The sequence below is a fragment of the Ambystoma mexicanum genome, chromosome 1p (genome assembly GCF_040938575.1).
Source record: "Ambystoma mexicanum isolate Mex_15411 chromosome 1p, UKY_AmexF1_1, whole genome shotgun sequence".
Lineage (NCBI taxonomy): Eukaryota > Metazoa > Chordata > Amphibia > Caudata > Ambystomatidae > Ambystoma > Ambystoma mexicanum.
In genome coordinates, this window is record NC_090921.1 from 1365969835 (window position 1) to 1365996391 (window position 26557).

Below are 26557 nucleotides of genomic sequence, written 5' to 3' on the forward strand. Positions count from 1 at the left end.
GCAGATGATCTTTTAATGTGTGTGAGTAACTAGGTGCAACAATAATTAGAAAAACCTTTCTGTTTTTCAGTTAAAGCATTTTTACTTGCTTACAAAATACTGCCGTGGGGAACTAGATTTACATTTTTACTCCATAAAAATCATTTTACTTCCAAGTTTACAAAATAGGGAATACAATAGTCCCACTTCAAAATCTTATCTGGAGCACTGAGTACATACCTAAGCAGTAATTACAAGTATGTATCTGTCAGGGTAATACTTTACATTTGAGAGATTAACAGTGGCAACCTGTTCAAACTCTGCCCCTAAGAAAAAAGGAAACCTGCGGGTCCCAAAAAAACTGAAGTGAAGCATGCGTTCAGTGTCATACAGTTTGAAGTTAATTTTGTGATATTCTCTGATTAAATGGAAGAGAAACAGCCATCTTTAGTGTTGAAACAACTAGGACAACTAGGACAAGGCTGTCAATGCATAAATAGATAAGGACTAACAGATCAGATCATTAACATATGCTGTACATTTTCAATATGTTGCTTCACGTTCATTTACCTCTCACAGCGGTCACAGATAAGGCTGGATGTCAGCTGCTCAATGGTGGTACTGTTTGCTGGCGTTGAGAACACAGAAAGGAAGGAACTCCCACATGAAGATGCAGGTCTGAAAATAAGAACAAAATATCAGAAAGATTCATTTGTGCAACACCAGACCATGTTAATTTTTAATAGAGTTTTAGAGTTCTGGGGTGCACGCATCATGCAAAGACAAACTGGACCACAGAGGCTTTGCACATGACAGACCTAGAGACTGACTTCAGGCCCGGCAACGATTCATCAATAACCTTCTGCGACTGTTGTTATGTTATGCGCCATTGCCCTAGGATCTCTAGGAACTAGCTCTGTAGGCCGCAGCAGGCCCAGGCTGAGTATGTGGCTCGGGCAAGGAGCAGTTTACATAATGTTGTGTCACAATGTAAAATCCTAGTTAAATGCATTGCAAAATGTATAGGCTGCAGGCCACAAATGACTTGGATTTCATCTGCCTGTGGTTAATTTAAGCAGTTTAATTTGCATAAGCTGTTAATGTAAACTGGGCTCAGGAGGGCACATGAACACAGTGGCGAGGGGCAAGGGGCACAGTGACGAGGGGAACATGGACACGCTGGCTGGGGTCGGGGGCACATGGAACCGGCGATGACTTATCTTACTTATCTTACAGCAGGAAGTAAAAATGCCTTCAATCCCCCCCACATGATCTATAAAAGACAAAATGTAATAAAATAGTTGATTATAAAACACTCCCTTTGTCCCACAAAGCCCGGGTTCACATTTTATCTATCCTGACAACACACACAGGTCCGGTCCCAGATTTGTCTGGTGAAGCGGGGACAAAATGGATGCTGTAATGGTGCAGTGTGGTGATTCCACAGAGACAGTAGAGGGGGAAAGAGGCAAATATCGGGACGTGTATTATTCAGTGACAATCACTGTATTATTCGCTGCCCTGCAGTACAGACCAGTGGGTAGTTTTCCACAGAAGCCAAACCCCTCCCCCACGCAATAAAGGGGACACACACACACAGAAATCATCTGCTACCTGTTGGGGCAGTCTGGAGGTGCTTTCCGGTGAGGTCGAGCTCTTACTTTAACCAATGCCGGGAATGTACAGATTTCTGCCACATGCCGCCCAGAAGTAGGTTATTGAAAAGGGGAACTTTTTGCGTCAGGCATAGCGGACATTAGTCAGCTGCATGCCTCCTAAGGTGGGACAAAAGGGGATATGCTCTCGCCCTGTCATAACGGTGCCATCCATTCCATCTGCCGGAGTTTTTGGCACCCTGCAAGTGGCAACTCTGCCGTTGGGAACTAAAAACACAGCATGGCGAGCACCTGCGGGTGGTGTGAATCCTCTACTCTACTACGGTGCTCAGCCCAATGCCTGGGGAGAATGTGACTGGACAAGAGTTTCTGAGGGAGAGAGCTATGTAAAGCAATGTGTGCTGACATGACCCCCTCAATGAGGTAGGGAGGCCCAGAAATGGAATTCCCAGCAGGGCTCTCTAGTTTCCTCTGCGCAGCACAGTGTAGTTAGTACAGGATAGTTTTACGCACCCAGTACACGCGCAGACTTTGCTTGGGTGAACACAACAGGATGAAGACAGGGGGCGAGCACACTCTGTATCTTATCCAGTGGTTTGTAGAGGAGCTGATGTGAAATTGGACTTCAAAGGTTGCATTTGAAAAAGTTTGCACTAGGTGCAAAATCGAGGAATCGCACTGTCCAAATTTAAAATATGTAGTGTAACTGGTTTGCTCCGTTATTACGTAGACCACAAAAAGAGAGCAAAGTCAACTTTGTCCCCACACCCACCCAGTTTCAGCCTTGTATTAACTAAGTCATCTGCCCCTTGTTGCAGCATATAAATCAACAGGGCTTTTTTTAAAAAACAAATTGCGTTTCTCCATGGCCGCCATTTTTGACTTTCATTTACTCAATTCCTCCGTCGTTATATGGACAAAAAGAGACAGTTCAACTATATGAGATAGGGGTGAGGTGGTGAGCGTTTCGCCTTATTATCCTCTGAAAGCTTTCTTTGTCTGTGCCCCGCATCCCAACACCTCTCACCCACGTTACACTCGCAAATTCTTTGTGCCACCCTCCAAACCGCCTAGGCCACCGTCCTCAAACGTTCATGGATCCGGGTAGAAGAGATTCGCGGCTGACCTCAAGAAAGACATAACCTGCTGCTCAGAAGTTGTGACGCACTTATTCCAGAAACCTATGCCTTTGCGTCTTGGGGCTCAAATAATGTGGGGAGAAGCGGCTGCAGCCCCAGGCTGCCCTGAAGTGGTGCACCCACCTACGCCGTCCGCTGTGCTTGGCGCTCGCACCTGTGTTTGGTTTCAAATTTCGAACCATGAGGCCTACGGGTTAATCCCGGCTTCCCCGCTTAACAAAAGTGTGAGATAATAGTTGCACCAAATGAGTCCCATTATGTTCCAGTTCAATAATTGCAACAATTGGTAGTGCTAACAGTGCCCGAACACTTACTTCAATGTAAGACTTACTTCTTACTTGAATAATGGGAATTTTGAAATTAATGACAGTAACTTCATTTGCGGGCAAGCTAGATGCCCACGCTTTCCAAGGCGGAGAGAGCTGAATAACCCAAGCCGGCACCAAGAAGCACAGCCAGCCCACAGAGCGCCTAGACCACCATCCAGCCACGGGTATTAATAACCCAAGGCAGCGCCAAGAAGCACAGCCAGCCCACAGAAGCGCCTAGACCACCATCTAGCCCCGGGTATTAATAACCCAAGCCAGCGCCAAGAAGGACAGCCAGCCCACAGAAGCGCCTAGACTACCAGCCAGCCCGCTAGGTATTAATAACACAAGCCAGCGCCAAGAAGCACAGCCAGCCCACAGAAGCCAGGCCATTGCCCTAGAAGAGCAGCCCGACGCCCCGACCCCAGAAAGCCTGGACATGGGGAGCTCAGAAGGCCAGCCAGAGGCCACAAGCCCCTCAATCTGACCCCCCATTGTCACCTAGAGGCGAGTCAGTGAGCCTCACACCCCTCACTGAGTCAGTGAGACGCCTCCCCCCTCAGCTAGAAGCGAGTCAGTGAGCCTCACACCCCTCAATTCCCTGGGGGAATGCCGGTCAGGCTAGCCAGCTATGAGGGCCCACACTGGAAAAGGAAGAAGAGGCAGGCAGGATATTTGTATGTGCCGGCGGCAGCTTAACATTGCAAGCCGCTGCCGGCACATAAATTGCAAAGTTAGTAAAATGAATGGTGCTGCCATCGGCGGCGGCTTGCTTTGCTTTCCAAAGCCGCCGCCGGCACGGCGGCACCGAATTCATTTTACTAACGTTGCAATTTATGTGCCGGCAGCAGCTTAACATTGCAAGCCGCCGGCCGCACATAAATTTCAATGTTAGTAAAATGAATGGTGCTGCCGTCGGCGGCGGCTTGCTTTCACCGAATTCGTTTTACTAAATTATGTGCCGGCTGCCGGCGGCAGGCTTACAACATTGCAAGCCGCCGCGGCCGCCGGCACACAACGTTAGTAAAATTAATTTGGTGCTGCGCAGTGCGGCCGTCGCGTCGGCCGCGCGGCGACCACCAGTCCAACTCGTCACGGGCCGGCTCAAGCCTCACGGGTCACTCACTCACCTCGAGTACTCCTCGAGGTCACTGGCCTGGCCTAGTGGCCTTCTTCTCCATTGCGGTCGGTGCCTTGGTGGTGGATCGTGGTTCCAGGCTGCACTGGACACACAAACTGGTCTGGAGCACAGGAGCAGCTCAGCAGCAGTCCGAAACACGCGTTCCGCTTCCGCACGTGCAGAATGGAGGACAAGTTGGCAACACAAGCGTCGGAGCACGCTGTGGCCAGGCCCCCTCCTCCTCTGATTGGTCAACAGCCAGAGGTCGCAAGAGATTGACAGGGGTCACTGGCCAATCGCCAGTGGTCGCTCTTGCGACCTCTGGCGACCCCCAAATGACGTCCCTGAGCATGGGGTTTTACCTATACTGGGAGGGCAATTTTTTGCCGTAGCTATTTTCAAAGGGATGTCATGTACATATAAATTATATACAAGTGGGGCAGTCAAGCATCCCTGTTTAACCCCTCTATTCTGTGGTACTTCCTCCGACATGTGGCCGTCCTGATCTAATTTTAATTTCACCTTAGTGTTCTGGTGAAACAGCCTAAGGTAATACAGTAGATCTTCTGGGCATCCTAGATTTTGTAGCTTCAACCAAAGTTTTTCTCGGGGGATAGAATCGAATGCGGCGTTAAAATCTACATAGAGAGCGTAGAGGGGAGGTTGCCCACTTTGTAGGGCCCTACTGCGCATATAATCCACAACCAAAAGGTTGTGGGCAGTGGAATACCCTTTTCTAAAGCTGCATTGGAACTTACACAGTATATTAGCCAGATCAACCCATTGCTGGAGTTTTCCCAATAGAAGTGAGGCAAATATTTTACTTGTGATGTCTAACATAGAAAGTAATCTATAATTGTTAAGGTCCATTCTATTTCCCTTTTTATATATAGGTATTAAGATGGCCGATTGCCAAGAGCTTGGAATTTTTCCTGTACTCAAAATTTTCGTGAACAAAATGTTCATTAGTACAGACCAAAACTCCAGATTACTCTTTATTACAATATTGGCCAATCCATTTGGACCAGGTGCTCTGGAGGATTTCAATGATTTGATCGTAGACAAGATGGAATCATAGGAGATGTCTATGGTGGGATCAAATGGAGTTTTACCCATCTCAGTCATCTCGTCACATTTAAATTCTACATTACGCTTCTCCAGAAATCTGGTCCACTCTGCACTAGATATGGGGTTAGCCAACTGCTGAGACTTATTCCCCCTAGCTTCATTGAGGAGTGTCCATATGCTACTAGTTTTCCTAGAGCAAATAGTCTGCACCAACCTTTGCCAGGACCTATTTCTGTCAAAGCTTCTCTTTGCCTTGATATCTGCCCTATATTTATTCTTCAATTTCTTAGAGATTGCATTATAGATCTCCCAGGTTATACTAGTTTTCTTGGCCCGTCTTAGATTAGCCCTCAATATTCTTTTAGCATCTCGGATATATCTGTCATAGATAGGGTATTTCGCTTGGTCACTGATCATGCCTCCGGCAGAAGTTGAAGCATGTTTGTCCGAGAACTGGTAAATCCAATTCTCTACTTCATCAATTGACATCTTTTTAAATTCTTCTATATTGGGGTAACAGTTTTTATAGAGGGTTTCATATGCACGTAGCACATTCCTATCCGACCAGCGGATACAGTTCCCTGCATGATTAACTTTTAAATCCCCTACCGTACAAAATTGGGTACGAGCTTCTAAATTGTCAAATGAACATGCCAGAATTGCATGATCGCTCCAGTTATTAGAGATTACTATCATGTCTTCGACCAAGAGCAGCATGCTTGGAGAAACGAAAATATAATCCAAAGTACTAACCACTAATCCATTCCTCCAAGTTTGTCTGCCCGGATGGTCACTTTTGGTGCGACCATTTAGCATCTCAAGATCCCAATTACGAAAAAAGTATACCCAATCTAATCCTTCGCTCTCTACTTTCTGATGTTCCATGACACATTTAGGATATAGCTTTAGGTTGGCTGTTCTCTGTTCAACCCCTAGCATATGGGTATTAAAATCTCCTACTACGCAGACATCCACATTCCCTTCAATAGTGAACCAGCTGGCCAATAACTCATGCAATACTTCCTGTAAGGACTCTCTAAACACTGCCCCCCGAGGATTATACAGACAAACAACTAGCAGTTTACCAGAAATCTCCTTATCTTTATGTACTATTTCAACTGCTAGCATTTGTTCATCTTGATTCACGTCAATCTTCCTTGACCAAAGCCAGTTAGATACCCCAATCCATAGCCCTCCGTAGGGCCGTCCTCTTTCTCCTCTTTTAGCTAATACCTGATGACCCTTATAACCGTCCAAGAATAAAGGGTTCATCGCCAAAGTCTCTTGAAGGCAAATACAATTGTACTGAGATAGTTGCGCAATCGGCCCATCTCCATTTAGGAGATGGGCAAAGCCCCTGCAGTTCCATGAAGCCAACAATAATTTTCAATGGCTAGCTGAGACCTTGGGCAGAGCCTCTGTCAGCCATTTCAGTACAGACTGTACCTCTGTCATGTCCACCTTCTTTCCAGTTGGCAAATTAAGGCAAGCAACGGCCGAGCTATCTGTCACAATTTCTGGTTCAGGACCACCTGGCTCGTTATACATCAGTTCAGCATCAATCTCAATATCCACCATTGCCAGTTCTTTTTTAAAGGTCCTTAATAGTTGGGCAGTGGATATAAATTTGCAATGCAAGGCTGACTCCTTGGGATATGAATCTGTCAGGGGCTCTAAAAAATGGAAGTCCTCAGATTGCAAAACTCTTAATTGAGGGACAGAAAACAGTCTCTTCAGAAATTCAGAGCGAGAGAGCCAGGCACATTTATCAGATTGATATAGATTTTTAATAATACAGGTACGGTTACCCCAGACAGCATCGTTTTGTTTTATAGGATCTGATATAGAGAATACAGAGCTGTGTGGACTACCATGGTTGCTCGCTGTTTTCGGGATATTCACTGGAATGATGTCATCCTCAAGTAAAGACTCAATCGTTAAATTTTCAAGTTCGTCTACCCCGTCCGGGGCATCTGCATCCTCAGCGATCAACCAGCTCGTTAGTCGGCCATTACCTAGATCTTTCCGTTTCTTTGCCCGAGCAGCTCTTTTTTTTGCTTTTTTGGAACGGTGTATGGGCTTCCCCATCACCGATGGTGAGGACCCATGGCTACTGGCTCTGGCCCCGCAGGATACTTGCTTAGCCATCTTGCGTTGTTTACGCTGCTTACGTGACGGCAATATCTCTGGATGTTCGGATGTATCTATAATTGGAACTGGAGTTTGTTGCTCATGTATCTCATTTGCTATTGAGATAGCTTCAGTTAAGTTACCTTCCACCTCCTCTGCCAGATTCTGTCTATGTGCATGGTCACTGACCAATGCATCTGTGTTTTCCAATATTCTCCCAGACATCTGCAGCAGTATTTTTAATGCAAATTCTAAAGATGCCACAGATGCCTGTAATTCCGCAATTTCTGGCACTACTGGAAAATTACTGTTGGTTTTCTCTGTGTCAGTGGCCAATGAGGTGTCCATAATTAGATTAGGTGAGGCTGATAATCTCACCGATGACCCAGCTTGGTGAGACAGTTTACCATGTTCTTTAGCTTGGCTCTCCAGCATTGAGAGATTCCTATTTTCCAGAGGGACTACTGTCTGAGGAGTCATGCCTCTCTGGATATTCAGACACAGATCCAATAAAGAATTGTTGTCAATGTCTTCAAAGTTAAGCGTGCTGCCCAAATTAGAGATGTTAGTCACTGGTCCCATAGGTATCTCCAAGGCTGTGGAATTAATTTCCACTGGCACATTTAAAGGGAAAAAACCCGTAATCTTTCCCTGATCTACAGGAATTTCCTTCTTGACTTTATTCCTCTTACTTTTAGTTTCTTCCGTTACAGGTCCCAAGGCTGCCTCCTGTTTCTTTTCCCTTAGATTGTATTTGGAAATGGAGGGTTTTTTAGAGGGTGCCATCCACTCAGGGTATGAACGCTGTTTTAGGGCAACAGATATAGATGAATCAGGTTTCAGGAACAAAGAATCAATGTTTTAATTCAGGAGCAGATGCTGCCCCCAACCATCAGGATTCAACGTCAAACTATGTTTTAATGCTTGAAGAGAGGCAAAGGCATGGGCGGAAATGACTACAAATGCGCTCAGTAAGCCCAAATATATTGCTAGCAGGCTAGCCACCCCTGTCACAGACCCTTCTATATCAAAAAAGGGTATTTACAGGGGAGCTGACGCCTTCTTCAGATGCCACAGAGACACCCCCTGTACACGTAACAAGAGTGCACAGATATCTCGTCCAATGCTCCAATGCTCCCACAACAGTTTGACAACCAGGTTCGCTGATGGCACCTTGCCTACAACACAGCCCACCTGCCGTCGCCTACCCCGAAACCCTTGGAAGCCCACAGTTGATGGATTACTTCGAATGCCCACTCCAATTCAGTAAGGTTGCCTCGCTCAACTTAGCCACAGCTAACCTGACTCATAAATCAGGAGCCGGCAGGGTAGCCACTCTAAGGCACTTCAGCAGCCGTCACTTCTCCAAGCCACTCCAAGCCACTCCTTCTGCAAGTCGGGCCACAGAATAGCCCGTATGGCCCTAGGCAGAGAGAGTCGGTCGGACAACCACTTTACCTCACAGCATGGGTCTCCGCTGGTCTCAGCTGCTCTCAGCTCCGCTCTGGAGCACACCACACACGGTTCCCGCTTTTCAATCAGTCCGTGACGGGATCAGCTGGCAACTTCGCTGGCTGCAGGCACTGGCAGGCACTTGCGGCTGGTGACTTCACTCACATGCTCCCGCGCTCCCTCGGCCCCCACAGCCCCCGCAGCCACCGCAAAATCCGTAGCCCGTAGCCCGCAGCCTAGAGCACTACTCAGCCCGCGTCCACATCCAGGTCCAACAATCAGAGGAAAGGACCTTGCATCAAGCCGCACCTCACATGACTGCCAAACTCTGCACAGAGGACACTTCCGATGCCGCAGTTGTGATAATGCAATGGTGCCTTTGCAGAATATTCATTAACTTAGTTAGTGCCTATATACAATTTCACCATTAAGTGTGTTCCTCAATCACTGTTAATACTCACTGATACCCCAAAAGAACCTGTGTGTCAGGTGTGTGGATCATATAATCCTCTATCCATTTTTGAAAATATATCACTGACAACAATGATGTATCCAAAACCTGCCAACTTTCTACAGCTGAACAAACTCACATTGTAGCTGGACAAAAGGCGACCATGGGGCTGGATGTGCTCCCCACTCCACATTGACTTTCTTGTCTGCAGCTGGAAAATTAAACACTGGCAATATAACTGGTCTGCCACTTCCGAAAAACTTGGGATGCACCAATTCCCCATTGGCAGTTTATGCCACACTAAGGAGCATGCATGCAAAATAAAACAAATATGGCAATGGCAATAACTAAATGACCTTCACATGAGAACTATCCCAAATACATAGAAAGAGTCCACAAAATGAGTTAAGCACTTCCACTTTCCTATAGTGCACAACATGGAGATGTCCACTTTCAGTCATTGCATGCTCCATACACTCTGCTTAGCCTGATTTCAACTTTCCTTTCTCTTTCTTCAAACAAGGGTTGTTCACGTAATACGCCTCATCAGAAGTTGGTAACAGACTTCTAATGAATCTTGGCTTGGTTTAGTGAATGCTTCTGTGGTTAAGAGAAAATCATGGGGTTGGCCATCTGTAGGTAATAGTGTGACTTAAGACTGAACATGGCTGCATTTAGTAAAATGAAGTTCATGTTTAGTGAGCTTGAATGCTAGCAAATGCGGTTGCATATATTTTTTGAACAACAGTGTGGCTACTGCATGAACCATGGCTCAGAGGTTCCATGTGATAATGTCCCACGCAAAAATGTCGCCATACAAGAATGTTGCATTTTTTTTGCAGAGACATTATCATAGGGAACCTGCAGGGGACATCCCTGCAATCCCTGATTTATTTTTTGTTTTTTTAAAGGGAGCGGGGCACACCCCATATATTGTCCCCATTTATAATGTGGCATATGCCATTTCCCGGTGACAATGTGTATGGCAACATTATATATGGGGACAACATTACCTGATACTGGCTCAGATGAGGGATGACGCTAGGATTATGTTCTCCGAGGTTTGCAATGTTACAATGTCTGTGGCCAAAACGCACAGACAAGGTGTTAACACTGCCATCACAGGATGTTACACAGTAATAGAATATGCAATAGGTGATGTGTATCTACATGTGCATATACCTCTTTCTTATGATGCTATAGAATGAATGGGTTTTGGTAATCATGCAACCCAAGTTATTTCCACAAAAGCCTTCTCTCTGATTTCCGACCACTTTAAGGGTTTGCCTTTTTGTAAAGGAGTCATTTCTTGCATTGGATTTACAAATGCAGTGTAACCATTTTTTGGCAGTACCCAGTTGCCCCGAAAAAGGACATCATATGACTAATTGTGGTTGGTCTGGGCAATTTCGAAATGTTTTCTGTTTGGGAATTTGCTGGCATATCATGTGCTAGATAATGTATATTTTTCTTGCTCAACTGCATTTTGCTCTTTGCATTGCTTTTTCCCCTTCTCTGTCAGCATAGTTAACACCAACAACATGCTTTGCTTACATACCTTATTGAAAGGTGATGCACACTACAGTGTTTGTCACTACCCACGCTTCAGATACAACCTCATCCAATGGATTAAGGAGCATGACATTTGACCCTCTACCACACTGCCTTACCACTGTCCACTACTGCATATAATTGTATATATTGTATATAACTGTTGCTTGATGTTCTCTGCTACTATTTGTTCATTTGTATGATATAGGATATAGGCCAGCACTGTTTATCAACTTTCCGTATTGCAACGCACAGCAATGTAACCTAAGCTGAACAATCCTCTTTTCCTTCTTCTGCGCCCTAATACCCTTGGGTCTGGTGTGCATTATAAATAAATAAACAAACAAACAAACACACAATCATTCATGTATTGTACAAGCACTGAACCCCCTGGGAATCGAATATCATCTAAATCCTTTTTTTTTATTTGGGAGAAGAGGGTTGGGCTCTCTGTGTACCCCTGGGGACAGAAACACCACATATACTGTGTTCCAGAGTGAACTAACTAAGCAACTAAGACCATAAGTAACTGACATTGAGTCACATGTTGCAAAGTCTCTGAGGTTAATTTTTGCCCCTGTACGGGGTTGTCTCACATAGCTGCCCTTCATGATATTATTACAATTATTGTAATGAAGACAGGCAAATGTGCCACTTTTCTTCTTTTGTAGTGTGGTTTGAGGATTAGATTTCGTCCTTTCTGAGCTGACTAGTTGGTCCCTAAAGTAAGGTAAGAGGTCCTCAAGGCTCTCCTATGGAGCTGCAGAATACTTAACATTTTAAGGCAGACGTCAGACCCTAATTACCCCTCATCCACATAACAGGTTTACTTGCTGGCCCCCTAACAACCAAGAACGGAATAGCATATCCTGATTGCCATCAGGTGAATGAGCAATGATAGGCCATGATAGACACAGTATAAAAATAGCATATATTACCAATTAGTATTCTATACCTAATTAATTCTATCGGGCCTGATCACGACTTTGGCGGTAACCCTTAAATCCGGCGGTAGCGCTAATACCGCCGGATTTAAGGGTCCGCCAAATCAGGACTTCGGCGGATTTCGCCCCAGCTCTTAGCTGGGGGGAAATCCGCTGAAGATTCACGCTATTACTGCCGGCGGTAAATCCGCCGGCGGTAAGAGCGCAAATTTTCCCCATTGAGCCCAATGGTGAATGGGGCATTCCCGAATGGGCTCAATGGGGAATTACTTTACCGCCAAACTCGTGATCCGGCGCTATTAGTACAGGGGAGTCCGGCGGTAGGGCTATTACCGCCGGCGGTAATACCGCCTGCGGAAAAGCCCAAGTCATGATCAGGTCTATCTGAAATGTAGATCATTGTGAAGATTGATGAAGGACACACAGTGGGAACTTATGTTCCTGAGAAAGGGTTGGTTGTCCTGAAACGCGTAGAACAGAATTTTTTTTTTATGGAAACACAACTATTGCATGAATATTGAAGAATTGATTATAATGTGATTTGAACATACATGTATAAACTTGATGTTATGATTATTTTCAATAACAATGTTTTTGTATAAAACCACATGATTGAACTTATTTTTCCTTATTGATAAAAATACATTATAATTACTCTTTGTTATACAAACATACCTGGTGTGCAGGGGCCAAACGTGTTCCACAGTTTGTGGACACTGGTTTATTTTTCATTGTAATTATACAGCTTAGTGCCAGTGCTGCAATCTTCTCCCCTGCACCCTCGCACGCCCATAAGAGTATAACTAATTGATTTTCTACAATGCTGTACTGCACCTATATACCAATTTATGTATCAGGTATGTATCTTGGCCCAATCTGTCTTTCTTGGGCTCACTATTGCAATTTTCTGTATCAAAACATCTCTCACTTGTACTGATTCAAAGCATGCTATCATGTTCTCTGGCCAACCGTACACTTAAGACAAACGTTGGCATTCCTTGGCTGGCATTATCATCTGCATGAGCTGTTTCATTTCAGCATAAGAAGGGTTACAACACTGTATCACTGCCCTCATCTCATCAGTAAATGTTTCTGAGTCCACCCTGACATTCAGAAATACCTTAAGTAAAAGTTACAAAACCCCAAGTGTCCAAGGGGCTTTAACGGTTACCAGTCCACCAGCACCATCCGCACCCACTCCTGGTAACTGTCTGAGTGGGGCTTTCAATTGCGCAGTAGCTGTACCATTAATCACACCTGTGTGGGTATGGATTGGCTTTATAGTGATGGAAGTGGTTGTTTTTTAACCAGGACTTCGCCTAGGAGTTGATGTTGCACGATTGCACTCTCTGCCCGCTGTGGCCATTCCCGGATGGAGATACTGGGTTATGCATGCACTTGAGGTATGGCTACGTAAGCAGCATTTTAATTGCGGATAAAATTTGAAGCACCTATTGTCTAATAATAATTTTACTACCCTCTTAATTATTCTCCTCCCCACCTTTATGTTTCTCTGTTAATTGTGGACATAGCAATTTAATCAGGCTATTCCAATGAGGTTAGACGTCACTCCACTCTTTTGTCCCTTTCACTCTTTCTTTAACTTACCTATGTTATTTATTAGCTTTATGTTTGTGGCCAAGGGACGCCTGAGTCTTGACTCCAAGGCCCTCTTCGACCCTTTCGCAAACCTATTTAAAAATATGTCCCTTTCTTCTGGATTTATTTTCTTACCTTCATATTCAAAACTACATCATAAGTGAATGCGTTTATTCAGGCCAAATATCTCTTCCACTGCATATCAAATTAGTGCCTTCTGTCCCCCTTTGTCACAAAGCTTCATTTTCTTTAAATGTCTCCATTTGTTAATTAATGTCTATGAAGTACCCACCTGCACCTCTTTCTGGAGTGCAAGACTCCTATAGACTGATTCTTCACAAATTACTGCACAGGACAATTCACACCTTTTATGTATTCCGAGAATCCCTTTCAACAGATTATATTTCATGATTTATGCACCTCGATTTACCCTATTCTGTAATTATAGGTTGGACTCAATAAGAACAAAACTTGATTTTCTCTAAAGGTTCTTTACCTCAGCATCTTTGCTCCTCTGACTTTGTCGTCGGCTAATTCTTATCTATTTCCTGGCCTACCTATAATCCGTACTCTTATTCATTCTCTGTTGTGTTTGTATTTGTCCCTAATTTATTATGTCATTCCAATTATTGAATGTAACCTAATTTCCCCTAGAGTTCCAGTGTCTACCTGGGCATCCCTTCAATTAAATAATGCAGGTTTTTGCACAACCCAAGAAAGAACTCCAATGTTTATGGGCAATTATCCTTCAAAACCCATAGCAGAGGTTTCAATTAGCCCACTGAACTGATCTGTTACATATTTTATCATCCCAGCTGGACATAGCCAATCCAAGATGTGAGGGCACCAACTTGTAGAAGCCCACATTCCATCACCAAATAATCAAATAAGCAACATCAGTCATCAAAGGTATATTTAAGATGTATTTCCACACAGCAGTGCAGAAATAGAGAGAGAATCTGGTATAGTATCTCCATCTCAGTATTGAGGCCGCAAACAAAGAAACCTCAGGGTCTTTATACGATTTACACAGTAAGCTCTTACACAGAAAAGCCTGTATGATACATTTAGTGAGATATATAAACAATGAACTTCATAACGTAGCATCATCAGACTTTGGAGGACGTTGCTTTACAGCACCCTTTGACTTTGTACAATTCCACTTGGCCTACTCACCTGATATGTTATGTTATCTTATGTTACTTGGCATTTATATAGAGCTCAATATTTCATTAGTATGATCTCAAAGCGCTGGTAGGTTGAACGCCATCGGGAACCTTTAGGCCACTACGTCTAGTGGCTCTCTCCATGACACATAATAAGACCGGATCATGCACCTAGTACTCATGTCACACCTTCTCTGGTTCTCAGGTGACGGAACATTTATTCATACGGGAATGCTGTTGGGAAAACCTGCACCTTGGACACAGATGTATGTCATACCTGCAAGGCCTTATGGGTTCTCATGTGAATGTCAACCAAATAAATCCCTTACCGTGCTCCATCCCAAAAATGGATGCAGACACCACATTTTTGCCAGTTTGTGGGCGTAGTTCTGCTCTGTCCATGGCTCATGTACATCTGTGGCTCATCATACATAAAATGCTGTCAGTTTCAACATGTTGTATCAAGACTCTAAGGTAATCAAAAGGTTACTAGATTTATTGAAATGTATTATTTCAAATAGATTGAAAATGCGAGTGGTGTCTTCAATAAAATATTTGATCTTGTGAACATGATGTTTCAGAAAACCGCCAGCAAATTTGCACAGCAGTTCTAAGAACAAATTGCCCCACAAAACTATGTTGTCCTAATTGCTTATGCATTTTGGGCACTGTGTAAAAGAAATGTTCAGATGTTATCCTATGTGGATAGCTAACCTGTATCCAACTCTTCCCTTGTGGCTTTGGTTGTAGCCAAAGAAGCTTTGGGTCTATATTTACAGGTAAATCACTAGTCATTCAATTGTTGAATATATTCTTGTTTGCATTTGCTCCTCTCACCATGACTATGGCTCCACCCTTGTCAGCCGTCTTAAGTCTATTCAGATTTTGAGAGTGATATTGTTTGGATTGTTCTAGTGCTGTCAAATCTTTAAGGACTCTATGATCAGGCACCTTCAATTGAGCTGTGTGGCTGAAATACGCTGAGACAAAGGTAGGAGGATGTCTTAGACCAGTCATGTTATTGCTAACAAAAGGAGGGGCTATGGGCAAACTGTTTTGTCTGAGATTAATTTTTCATACATGCTCCTGAAATTGCGCCCATACACTGTATTTGTCATGTGAATATGTGACAAAACCCAAGTCCTTTTTCAAGCAAGTCTCTTTCTGCTTTAGTTAGGTTAAAGAAAGATAAATTGACTACCAGTGTTGAACACTGCGGGCCATTTGTTGTTCGCCTTTATCTGTCTCTGTTCCTCAGAATATCATTAAATATTTTGTTGTCTTGGGGTAAACCATTGATTTCCTCTGTTGTCATGTCTGTGATTGACACTTGATGGCTGCCTCTAGCACTGTCATTTGTATAACTGTAAGGTCTGGTTGTGGTTTTATTTTCTTCCTCAGTGTTGTCGTTGCTTGAGCTGTACGATGTACCCCTAAATGTAACTAGATAATGTGCCTTGTTATTAATCCAGTTTTGCTATTGGATGTTTTGTCAGGCTTATAATCATTATTAGAGTAGGTGAGAATGTGTGGTTTTAAACTGACTGAGATATATCCCAGGGTGTTTACTCCTATCACTTGTAGTTTATCCTTTGAAACCTTATGTATAATTTTCTATTTCTTCATGTCACTTTGAAAGCTGCTCCAATGTGACCTTTTTTGCATGTCCTCTTTGCATTTCTTGAGCTCATTCACAATCTTTTTTATTGAATATGTGGCCATCACCATCGCATTTGTACTATAGTAGATATCTATGGCCATTGGACACATATGAGGTTATTATTTAACAACAGATATCCGAAGTAGAGATGTTACCATAAATACTAAAGAGAGTGATTGACTTATCTATGTGATGTATCTGACCTACAATCATGTAAGTCTTTCTCGGTGGGATTCTGACTCATTGGTTGTATAACCTTTCCTTTTCAAATGTTATTTTGGTAACACACACCACATGCCACATTAGGTTTAAGTTTATTGGCGAGCATCTGAAAGATCACCCAATCCAACAAATATATTTTAAAAGTCCTCAGTTAAGAGGTACACATGTTTATCACTAACTCAGTCTGTTTTCGAATACACTTCTCATATACATCATTATTGCTTCTCAGTTAGACTCACCATTACCTGTGTGCACTGATGAAGGGCCCGTTCATAGATAAGGCATGAACCATTTTGGTGTGTTACATGCCAAATGGTTTACAGGCATGTGAAGAATTCATCAAGATTGACTTTAGTGATAAAAGAGTTGTATCTGTATGTTTGTACATATAACTATTTCATTTAATTGTATTGTTTGTACTTTTTAAATATTCATATGCTATGCTAAGTTTGAATTCAAGGTGGCACATGCCAAAGGGCAGTGGTCTCTCTTGGGTTGATCAATTGATTTTAATGTTATTTATGATGAAATATAAAGATGATAAGTAGAGATTTATTAAATGTACTATACTAGTAGACATTTGTATTGCTATTTTTCTACATAGAGGACTCACTGTTTATACAAATCTGGGGTAAAATGTTTTATGTTATATTTGCTACCTGAATCACCCCAATGCTTCACTGGGTAGCCTTGGTAAGGTTTTCAAATGTTGCACCTCTCCTTTACGTAAACCATTTTTAGTTTTCAGCTGGTGCCCTGGCCACCTCCCCCCTTGCACCACCCTCTTTGAGGCCCTTACCCACCCTGTTCTCCTGTGCCCAAACCCACCCTGCCAATTACCTGATCGTCACCAGCTCCCTTTGCTCCATCACTCATCCTTGATGCCACCTCCAGTTCATGGAAACATTAAAGAGGCAACGTCCCTTTACAATTTCCCCATCATACATTTTGTGTTTGTATTTATTTTAAGGGAAATAGACAGAAGCCAATAACATGGTATTGGTTTCTCCTAAAAACACTATCAGCAACCCAAAAGGATACCTCAGGTACTAAAATCTAGCAACTGCTTTTTCAGAGACACAGATGGCTGATTTTGTCCCCCAATCCCTCTCTAGATCCCTAATGGTGTGAGAATTCCTGAGGAGTGACATTAAAGGCACGGTTTACAAATTGAACAGTGATAATCCCGAAGGACAGTTTGGGAGTTGATGAGCTGGACGAAGTTAGCAGAGGCCAATGGCTCGTGCAGACCACAGTTGTCAGAGAATCCATTGGTATAGTCACCTACCTGTTCTGTGTTAATGCACACATCATTATGTCAAACACAATATATTCTTCATAAAAAAACACTAATAAATGTCCTTTACAAACAATACATAAGTGACCTAAAAATAATAAAGATGGAAGGCCCCCCAAAGCATAATGATTGGTCTTTCAAAAGCCACACAATGTTGCCACAGCATGTTCTAGTGATCTAACAATCGTCCTATTCCGATAAGAAATCTCTGTAAAATGTCTCATGATCCCTTATCCAAATGTACCGTCCAATATGTATAAAGAGTGCCAGAACTCCCCAAATTATCGGGCATGCTTCCCAAAATTCCTTAAAAGCACAATGACGATTATGCCAGGTGTTTGAAAATCGTGCACCAAAACATGTCTAAAAGTGACTAAAATATATAGCAGAAAAATGCTGAACTCTCACACAAATTCACCCAAAAATAAAATATAGCTGCTTTAATGTCCCACAAATACATGTCAGATTTCATCTACATGGACTATAAAAAACTTTCCATACTGCATCAAAAGACTCTCAAATAAGTTGTCCAAGTGGATGTCTGAAATATTTATCATGAATCATTATAGAGCAAAATAATTCCAAAAAACACTCAAAATACATTAATTATTATCAATAAAAAGGTATGATGAAAACATGTCTCATAGAACAAACCAAAGGAAAAGAGAAAAGAAATCAGTACAGTCTGCAAAAAAAAAATATATAAATGCGGCCCTCTGCCACCACTCCTTCCTACCAAAATGGACCCACTCTTTTCAGACAAAAACTCAGAGATTGCAAAAATCACAGCAGATTCTGAAGTGAACTTAATTGAAAGCTTCTGTGGTAGAGTGTACCCCTTTCTATAGAAAAACAGGCCACAACCAGGCATTGGTGGAGGCTGCCTTTGGTGCCGGTGTGTGGTGGGGTGCATAGCTCCTGAAGGGGCACCAAGATTCTAATTGATTCATGGGGAACCTTCATGGGGTGGTGAATGTTTTCAGTGGAGGGTTCTAAATATTTCCTCAAATTTGCGTGAGCCCAAAATAATTAAGAGTGGGACACGGGAGGACTCCCCCCTGAGAAAATGTTTTAAAATATTGTGCTGAAAAGCACATATTTTGAGCAAAATGAGATGAAAAGCCAGACAATTTGCAATTGTTTATCTAAGGGAAACATTAAATATATTCAGTACATTTCATGAATCATGGGCATTCAAGCGGTGAATTTTTATGGTGGAGGGGCCTAAATATTTCCTCAAATAAGTGAACGAGTGTAGTAAGAGAACCCAACATAGTTAATGGGGGTCAAGAGGTACCCCTGCGAAAATTCTTTCAAATAATGTGCTGAAATTAATGCATTTTCCCACACAATGTTTGTGAGAAAAATAGGATAAAAGGCCATCTTCTTTGCAATAGTCTATCTAGGGCAACATGAAACATATCAAGTAAATATCATGATTCGTGCACAATCTGGCCTGGTGAAAATTTTGAATGGTGGGGCCTAACTATTTCCTGAAATTAGCATGACCGAACGAGCCTAGAGAGGGAGAACAAAATAATGAAGAGAAGTTTGGGATGGTAACCCCCCTGAGAAATATTTTTAAAATAATGTGCAAAATTATAATTTTGCAGCACAACTTTTGACAAAAGTATGTAAAAAGCCATACTTTTACAACTGGTTCTCTATGGTAAAAATCCAGTAAATGCCAAGTCACCAACAGTATAGTACACAGGAGCCACAATCTCTGTTGGCCAGAAATGTTAATTGTAAATTCCATGCATTAAGCGTCTGACACAACTTGTCTATGCCTATTTATGCCATTATTAGTATTATTAATTAGCAGTATTTGTAGCATCTGATTTAAAGTTGCCTATAGTGTCATAGGTAAGTTGTGGCTGCAGCTTCATGCATGTGATTTAAAGTTAATGATCACTTTAAATCACATGCATGAAGCTGCTGCCACAACTTCTCAATGTCAGTATTACACCCATATATAAGAGAATAACTATTGCCTGTGGCATACTAACAAACTGAAATGAGCCAGTGGCCACATTGCCACGATAACGAGTCCATGGATACCAAGGCCACAGGCTTTTTCAAGGGCCTTGTTGCATTAAATCATCACCTTAATATCAGTTCAACAAAAGATCTTTCCCGAAATTTCAAGGGCGTTGTTGTGTTGAACTTAATTGTCCCTTAATTAATGTTTATTCTCTGACATGCAAGCCATTTGTTATGCTATCTCTCATCTCACCTCATCTGACATACTACACTTTAATATTTTCAAATGTTTCTAGGCTACAGACCATAGGAATGTTCTCCATTGCAATACCATAGCCGACTGGCCATGGTCTTCCAATGATCACGAACTGGTACAAAAATGTGTGTGAAATTTAATGTTTTCTGAGACATTTAAAAGGGGTATTTTAGTGGCCCCCACAATCTCTTTTGTTCTAATTGTTCTTGCAAGAAAATCACATTCAATGCATGTTCAAGTTCTGTCAACATATATATTACCACACAAACTCATACCTACCTTTATTTTCTCAGATTTGACTATCAGTATGCACTATTGCCTGCATTCGCCTGAAACATTTTTGATTTGTCTGCAGACAAAGGTCTAGCGCTGTGGAAAAGTGATACAGTGATGTTTACAATATCACAGCCATGCTGATGTCCTCTGATGTGTGATATGATCACTGACGGTTGTGGATTCCACAATGTGTATAAAATCTATTCAGCGTGACCATGCTGTCTGCGATCATTGCACAAAGACTGCAGACACATGTAACAAGATTCAACTCTCTTACTAACAGCTTTGACGTCGAATGTCACCCCCTCTGCAGGTGCCCCAACAACTTCCGATAGTTCCCTTTAGTTTTTAAACGTGTATTCCAATTTTACAGCATCCAACATCTATGGACAGCAACTAAGCCCATGGGCAGGACTCTGCCAGGGGACACTCCCAATTGTTCTTTTCATTTCTACAGAGCTTCAAGAATAAGAGGTATGCTTTTCTTTCTTTGGCTGTGGAAAACTATGGCAACTGTCCTGGCAGCACTAAACTCCAGGGTCCACCACCATCACCACATCCTAGCTGGAGGAGAAAGGGGAGGTGGACAGGGCAGGTGCAGCATAACAGAGCAACAGGGGAAGGAACAGGAGGGTGGAAGAAGTGGCTGTATCCTCCAGTATATGCAAGGAGTCTTGGATGTGGTAGATCATCACTATAGTGGGAAATTGACCATATGCTCGGGCAGAACAAGGGTGGAACTATTGTGATGCAACCCTCCATGTGCAACCACACCTGCACCATCTACAAGAAGGCTCTAAGGAAAACCGTTTCATACCCTGGCCTCCAAGCTCCTGCCTCCACCTCCTCATCCTACTCCACATCTGCCTGGCCCAGTAACATCCCCATTGTGACAAAGGTCCCTTCCTCCACATTCAGGCAATGCAGGAGGTTGTTGGTATAGTTAACAGACCATGTGTGCACTGTGAGGCACTCCTCTGCAGCAGTGAGCAGTTCCAAAAGGCTGTTGAAGCTAATGTCAAAGATCATGAGAAGAACTGCCCACTCTCATAATTATTTTTTCATTACCCAGTTGTACCTTAGTTATTCTCACACCTCACATACAACCATTTTCATAGTGTTCATTCTTTTAAGAAATACCAGAAAATCAAATAAATAACAACAAAGGTGGTTTTTTGAGCCTCCTCATCTGGTAAAAAGTAGAACAATCTGAACTCCCCGCTCCATTTTACCACTGTAAAGAGTATCGGCTCTGATGGCTGCCCACGTAAATGCACTGCTGTTCCTGGACAAAATGAATGTAGTGACAAATAATACAAATCCATGCTCTACATTTTTAAACCAACACTGCTGGTTTTTAAAATAGCCAACCTATTTGGGTGTCTTTTTTCACAAAAATAGATACACTGCAATTACATTTATTTTAATTTTTAATTTTTATTTTAATTTGTTTTTGTTAATGTGTTATGGTCACCAACAGTCTGACCTTTCACATATCAGTACATCAAATCATATACACAGTATTACACATTACAATTATTTTACGTTCAAGAATAATACATAAAAACTTCATATCTTCAAGTGAACAATAAATAAAATAATTCATTCAAAAATATACAAAAATAGTAAGATAATTGCAAAATTCCAATCTTATTTAAAATTTTGTGAACGCCCATAGTTAAAAAGATGTCACAGCCAGAGGACAGTCTGTTAGCAACTCGATTCTATAAACAAAACAGCCTAAGTACAACAGACACACCTTCTGTAGAGCGGGACATACTATCAACATATGTTTTAAGGTCGTCTTCGCATCACTCCCTAGGCAATGCTTACAGAGACCATCACATTCCTGTGTCTTATTATGTACTCTAGGTCCTCACCATTCTGCAACTAGGTTAGCCACAATCTTAAAAATTGGCTAAGCCAACAGGCATTAGGAAAGCTACACAGGTAACAAGGAAATGAGCCAGGTGGCTTGTCCAATCTGGAAAATGAGGCATGCAGTCCATAAATGTGTATTCTTTCTATGGTTACCAACCAATCTGATTTCGTAATGGATCTTGGAATATTACTTAAAAAGAGCTCAATGCCATGTTCATTCAGACGAAAAACAGTGATTGCTGAGAAGTGCAGAGACAGCTTCCTTGGCATTATGCCTGACATTTTGAGTTAGGAGATGGAAGTCTCTTGATATTTTCAACATATGCCTTTGAACAATTCAGGAAAAGATATATGTGGTTTTTGGGAAAAAAAAGTAATCAGAGCTAATAATGTATTTTTCATTACAAATTGCAACGATATACTAGTAACTTATCATAAACTATTACCTCCACAATAAATAATTATCAGGGGCATATGTTTGCAATTCACTATGTGCTAACACATTGCCGACTTCTATGAGGAGCTATACAAGTCACGCGCTGCTTCGCACCCAGAAGCGATAATTGAGTATATGGACAAAATACCCTTGCCCATCCTCCCGTCCGATACAGCACATACCCTGGAAGGCCCCATCACAGGGTAAGAAATTGAAGAAGCAATCAAAAGACTTCCAACAGGGAAAGCCCCCGGGAACGACGGGTACACAGCGGGGTTCTGTAAGACTTTTAAAGATGCTCTCCTCCCATTCATGGTTGACCTATTTAACAACATCCTTCAATCCGGTGTGACACCTGAATCCTTCTCTGAAGCACTGATAACAGTCATCCCAAGGAGGGTAAGGACCCACAGCTGTGTGCCTCCTACCGTCCGATATCCCTTCTAAATATCGATGCCAAAATTTATACGAGAATCCTTACTGTAAGGCTGGAGTCACACCTGCCATCAATAATCCACAATGACCAGGTGGGTTTCATCCTAGGCAGACAAGACGCGGACTCCACCCGGAAAACCCTGCACTTAATCCACGAGGCCCAAACATCATTGAACAAACCAGCGCTACTCTCAGTTGATGCCGAGAAGGTGTTCGACAGAGTCGAATGGCATTTCCTGGAGGCCACGCTAAAAAAGATAGGCCTAGGCCCCACGCTCCGTTGAGGGATCAAAGCGATCTATACATCCCCAAGAGCATTGGTCGCAGTGAACGGCCAATTCTCCCCCTCGGCAATACTTTTCACACTGTCCCTGGAGCCCCTCGCCGTAATACTGCGAGCAGATCCTTCAGTGGAGGGGATTCGGGTGAATGGCAAAGAATATAATCTGCCCTTGTATGCGGGCGACATTCTGCTCCATGTGTCAAACCCAACGTCTTCCATTCCACGAGCGAGCCATCTGATAGAGGAATACGGCACACTCTCAGGATTCAAGATCAACAAATCCAAATCCATTCTTTTTCCACTGCATGATCCATCTCCGGAACACCAAATCTCTCTCGAGCAACTCGGGTTGGTCATTGGAGGCCCAACAATGAGATACTTGGGGATTAACCTAATGCAACACCTCGACAACCTTTACGAAGCCAATTTCCCCCCACTTCTCGAAGCTCTCAAGGCTGATCTTAAGAAATGGAAACCGCTGACAATGTCCTGGATGGGGCGCCTAAACGCAATCAAAATGGTGACCCTCCCACGTTTCCTTTATCCCTTTCAGGTCCTGCCCATCACAATCCCAGAGCATTTCTTTAGACAAGTCAGAAAGGTCATACTAGAATTTCTGTGGCATGGGAAGAAATCAAGAATCTCCTACGATGTTTTAATATTACCAAAGGACCTAGGAGGAGTGGGCTTACCAGACATAGAACGCTATTATCAAGCCACACAGCTCAGAATTTTAATCGCACACCTGCGAGATAGGAAGGACCTCCAATGGGTTCAACTGGACAACAACATCTTAGCCAACGTAACTCTGGCAGAATGGCTCTGGGTCCCCAGACCGAAACTTACGAGAAGACTGCGCAATCACCCGATACTGGGCACAATGTGGAACATATGGAAGAAGGGGAAAGCGATGTCGGGAGTCACCACGTGGCCTTCGCCTCTAAGCCATCTCTGGTCCCCCGGGAGAAAAGGGAAATTCATCTCAATAACGGAACTCAAGTACGTTAATGTTGTTAAATATTGTTATGGTGGACTGGAACAATTTCGTGAAATAACTCCTAAAGCATAATATGTATCCACCTGTATGTTCACATCCAATGCCAAAATTAATAAAAGTCAAGTTTTAAAAAAAAATGTATTTATACAGCGCAACGTCACCAACGGAGTTGGTCTGCAGGCGCTCGGGCGGGTCTGTAAACAAAGAGGTGTGGTTGGGTTAATGGGTGAAGAGGTCGTAGGAAAGTGAGAAGGTGGTGTCCTGTTGGCAGCTTCAGTTCGGTTTAAACTGTGCTCTGAGCTTGGGTGTTAATATAGGATCGAAAGAAGTCCTCATGTGCTGTTGTTGTGATCTATGTGTTGATTGTTTGTTTTTGCGGTGTGGTGAAGTGCGTGAGGTTTGCTGTGAGAGGAGTGGTTGTGTGCGTTTTTGTGTGCGTTAAGTATGCAGAAATTTGAGGTTTTGGTTAGTGGGTTATATGTCTCTTAAACCTTGTAGTTTTGTTTTATGCATCCAGTTGTCATACTGGGTAGGTATAGTTTTTCTTTCAAAACCCCCATTGTGTGCAAATCAGCTTGTGCATAAGCACAGGCCTAGTGTGCAAACATAGCTTACCTCTCATAGTTGTATGAATATTCATGGCAGGTGGCCTGCAACGCTCATTGGCAGATTATCTGCATGCATAAGTATGTGTTCTCTGCAGAATGCAGATGTCACCTGAACATTTTCTGGAACTGTAGGATGCATCCAGACTCCCTATTTGACATTGAGCGCAGTAGGAGAGCACACATTAAGCATGCACATATCCTACAGCCAGTTGAGTTGTTATATTTATGAGTCTAATCATGTGATCCTTTAGTCATTGTGTAAAACAAAACTAACAGCATTCAAAAAAGACCCAACAAAATGAAGCAAGGACAAACAGTGCGAGGAAGCAGAACAAGGGATCTGGAGTCAGAAGACACAGCAGAATTAATGAATCACTGAAAACGCCGCAGCACAATGCTTAGAGAGTTAAATTGAAATGTGTGTATGATGAATGGATATAATACGCTCTTCATAATGGGTTTCCTATTTAAATTGTGTGAGGATTTAATCAGTCGGGCACAGCTGTGCTGGATGCACCATAAACTATGTTGAAAAATACGGAGACATGCACATTTGTCTGGTGCAAATTAAGCTCACTTAGAGGTGGTCTTAATGGACCACGTAGCAATCATTACAAGCATAAATTTTAAACTGTCTGCTTTTCGGTGAATTTACTTCAAAAAAAGGAACGCTCTTCATTGGTGGGGCAGACTAATGAATGGAACTAACCTTAATTTGCAAAGCACTAATAACCCAGCACTTATTCATTAGGCCCCATGCTGCATAATGCGGTGTCTTTAATGGCTGCAATGGTGTGCTTTTCTTCATAACTTCCAAAGGTATGTTGCTGTGTATAGCTTGTACCTTAAAGCAGCATTATCAGCAAAACCCAGCACAACATACAACAGGTTTTATTCTAGGTTGCATACCTTTGTTGGACTGTTTGGCTTTAGTACAGTTTAAGAATTGTTTGGAGTAAATGATGGGCGTCTCTACTCCAGTCTGCATTCCCTACATGGACAGGTCATTATGAGATATGTCGCCAAAGCCATGCAGAGCATATGATATTACTTACATATTTGTCACAGTATTTCTGAAATAGCACATGTTCGGTTTCTGGTAAAATGTAAACAAGCATTTTCAAACAATTTTAAGGAATGAAAATGCATTTGAGACTGAAACAGTTCAGACCACTGCTGTCCCATCACAAAATAAATGTACTGAAGGGTCATAAATGGTCCTCTATGTGTCATACACCTCTATAAACAGAAACCCCGATACTCTTCCCATCTGTGATGCTCACATTGTCACCTGGCATATTTTTGTTCAGTAAATACTGACGTGATTGTGATCACCCCTACCTTCAGAGTCTTGCCTCCACCACCTGGGGAGTGTCCATGACCACCCCAGCAGGAGCTGTGGTAGTGGTAGGGGATAGTTAATTGCCCACTCCATCCATTAACCCTTTGTGTGCACTGTATAAATGCATGTACCTTGCACAACACATCAATACACAGTAGTTTACATAGATGCCCCACACTTAATACTCATGTTCAAAGTCATCTGGTATCACTCACTAATGAACACTCAATGAATGTGTCTTACACTCTCATAAAAAATAAATAATTTGTAATCATAAGAAATATGTAATAAAGAAACAACATCATTATTATCATTACTATACACAACACACTTAATAATAGTAATAATAATAATTATT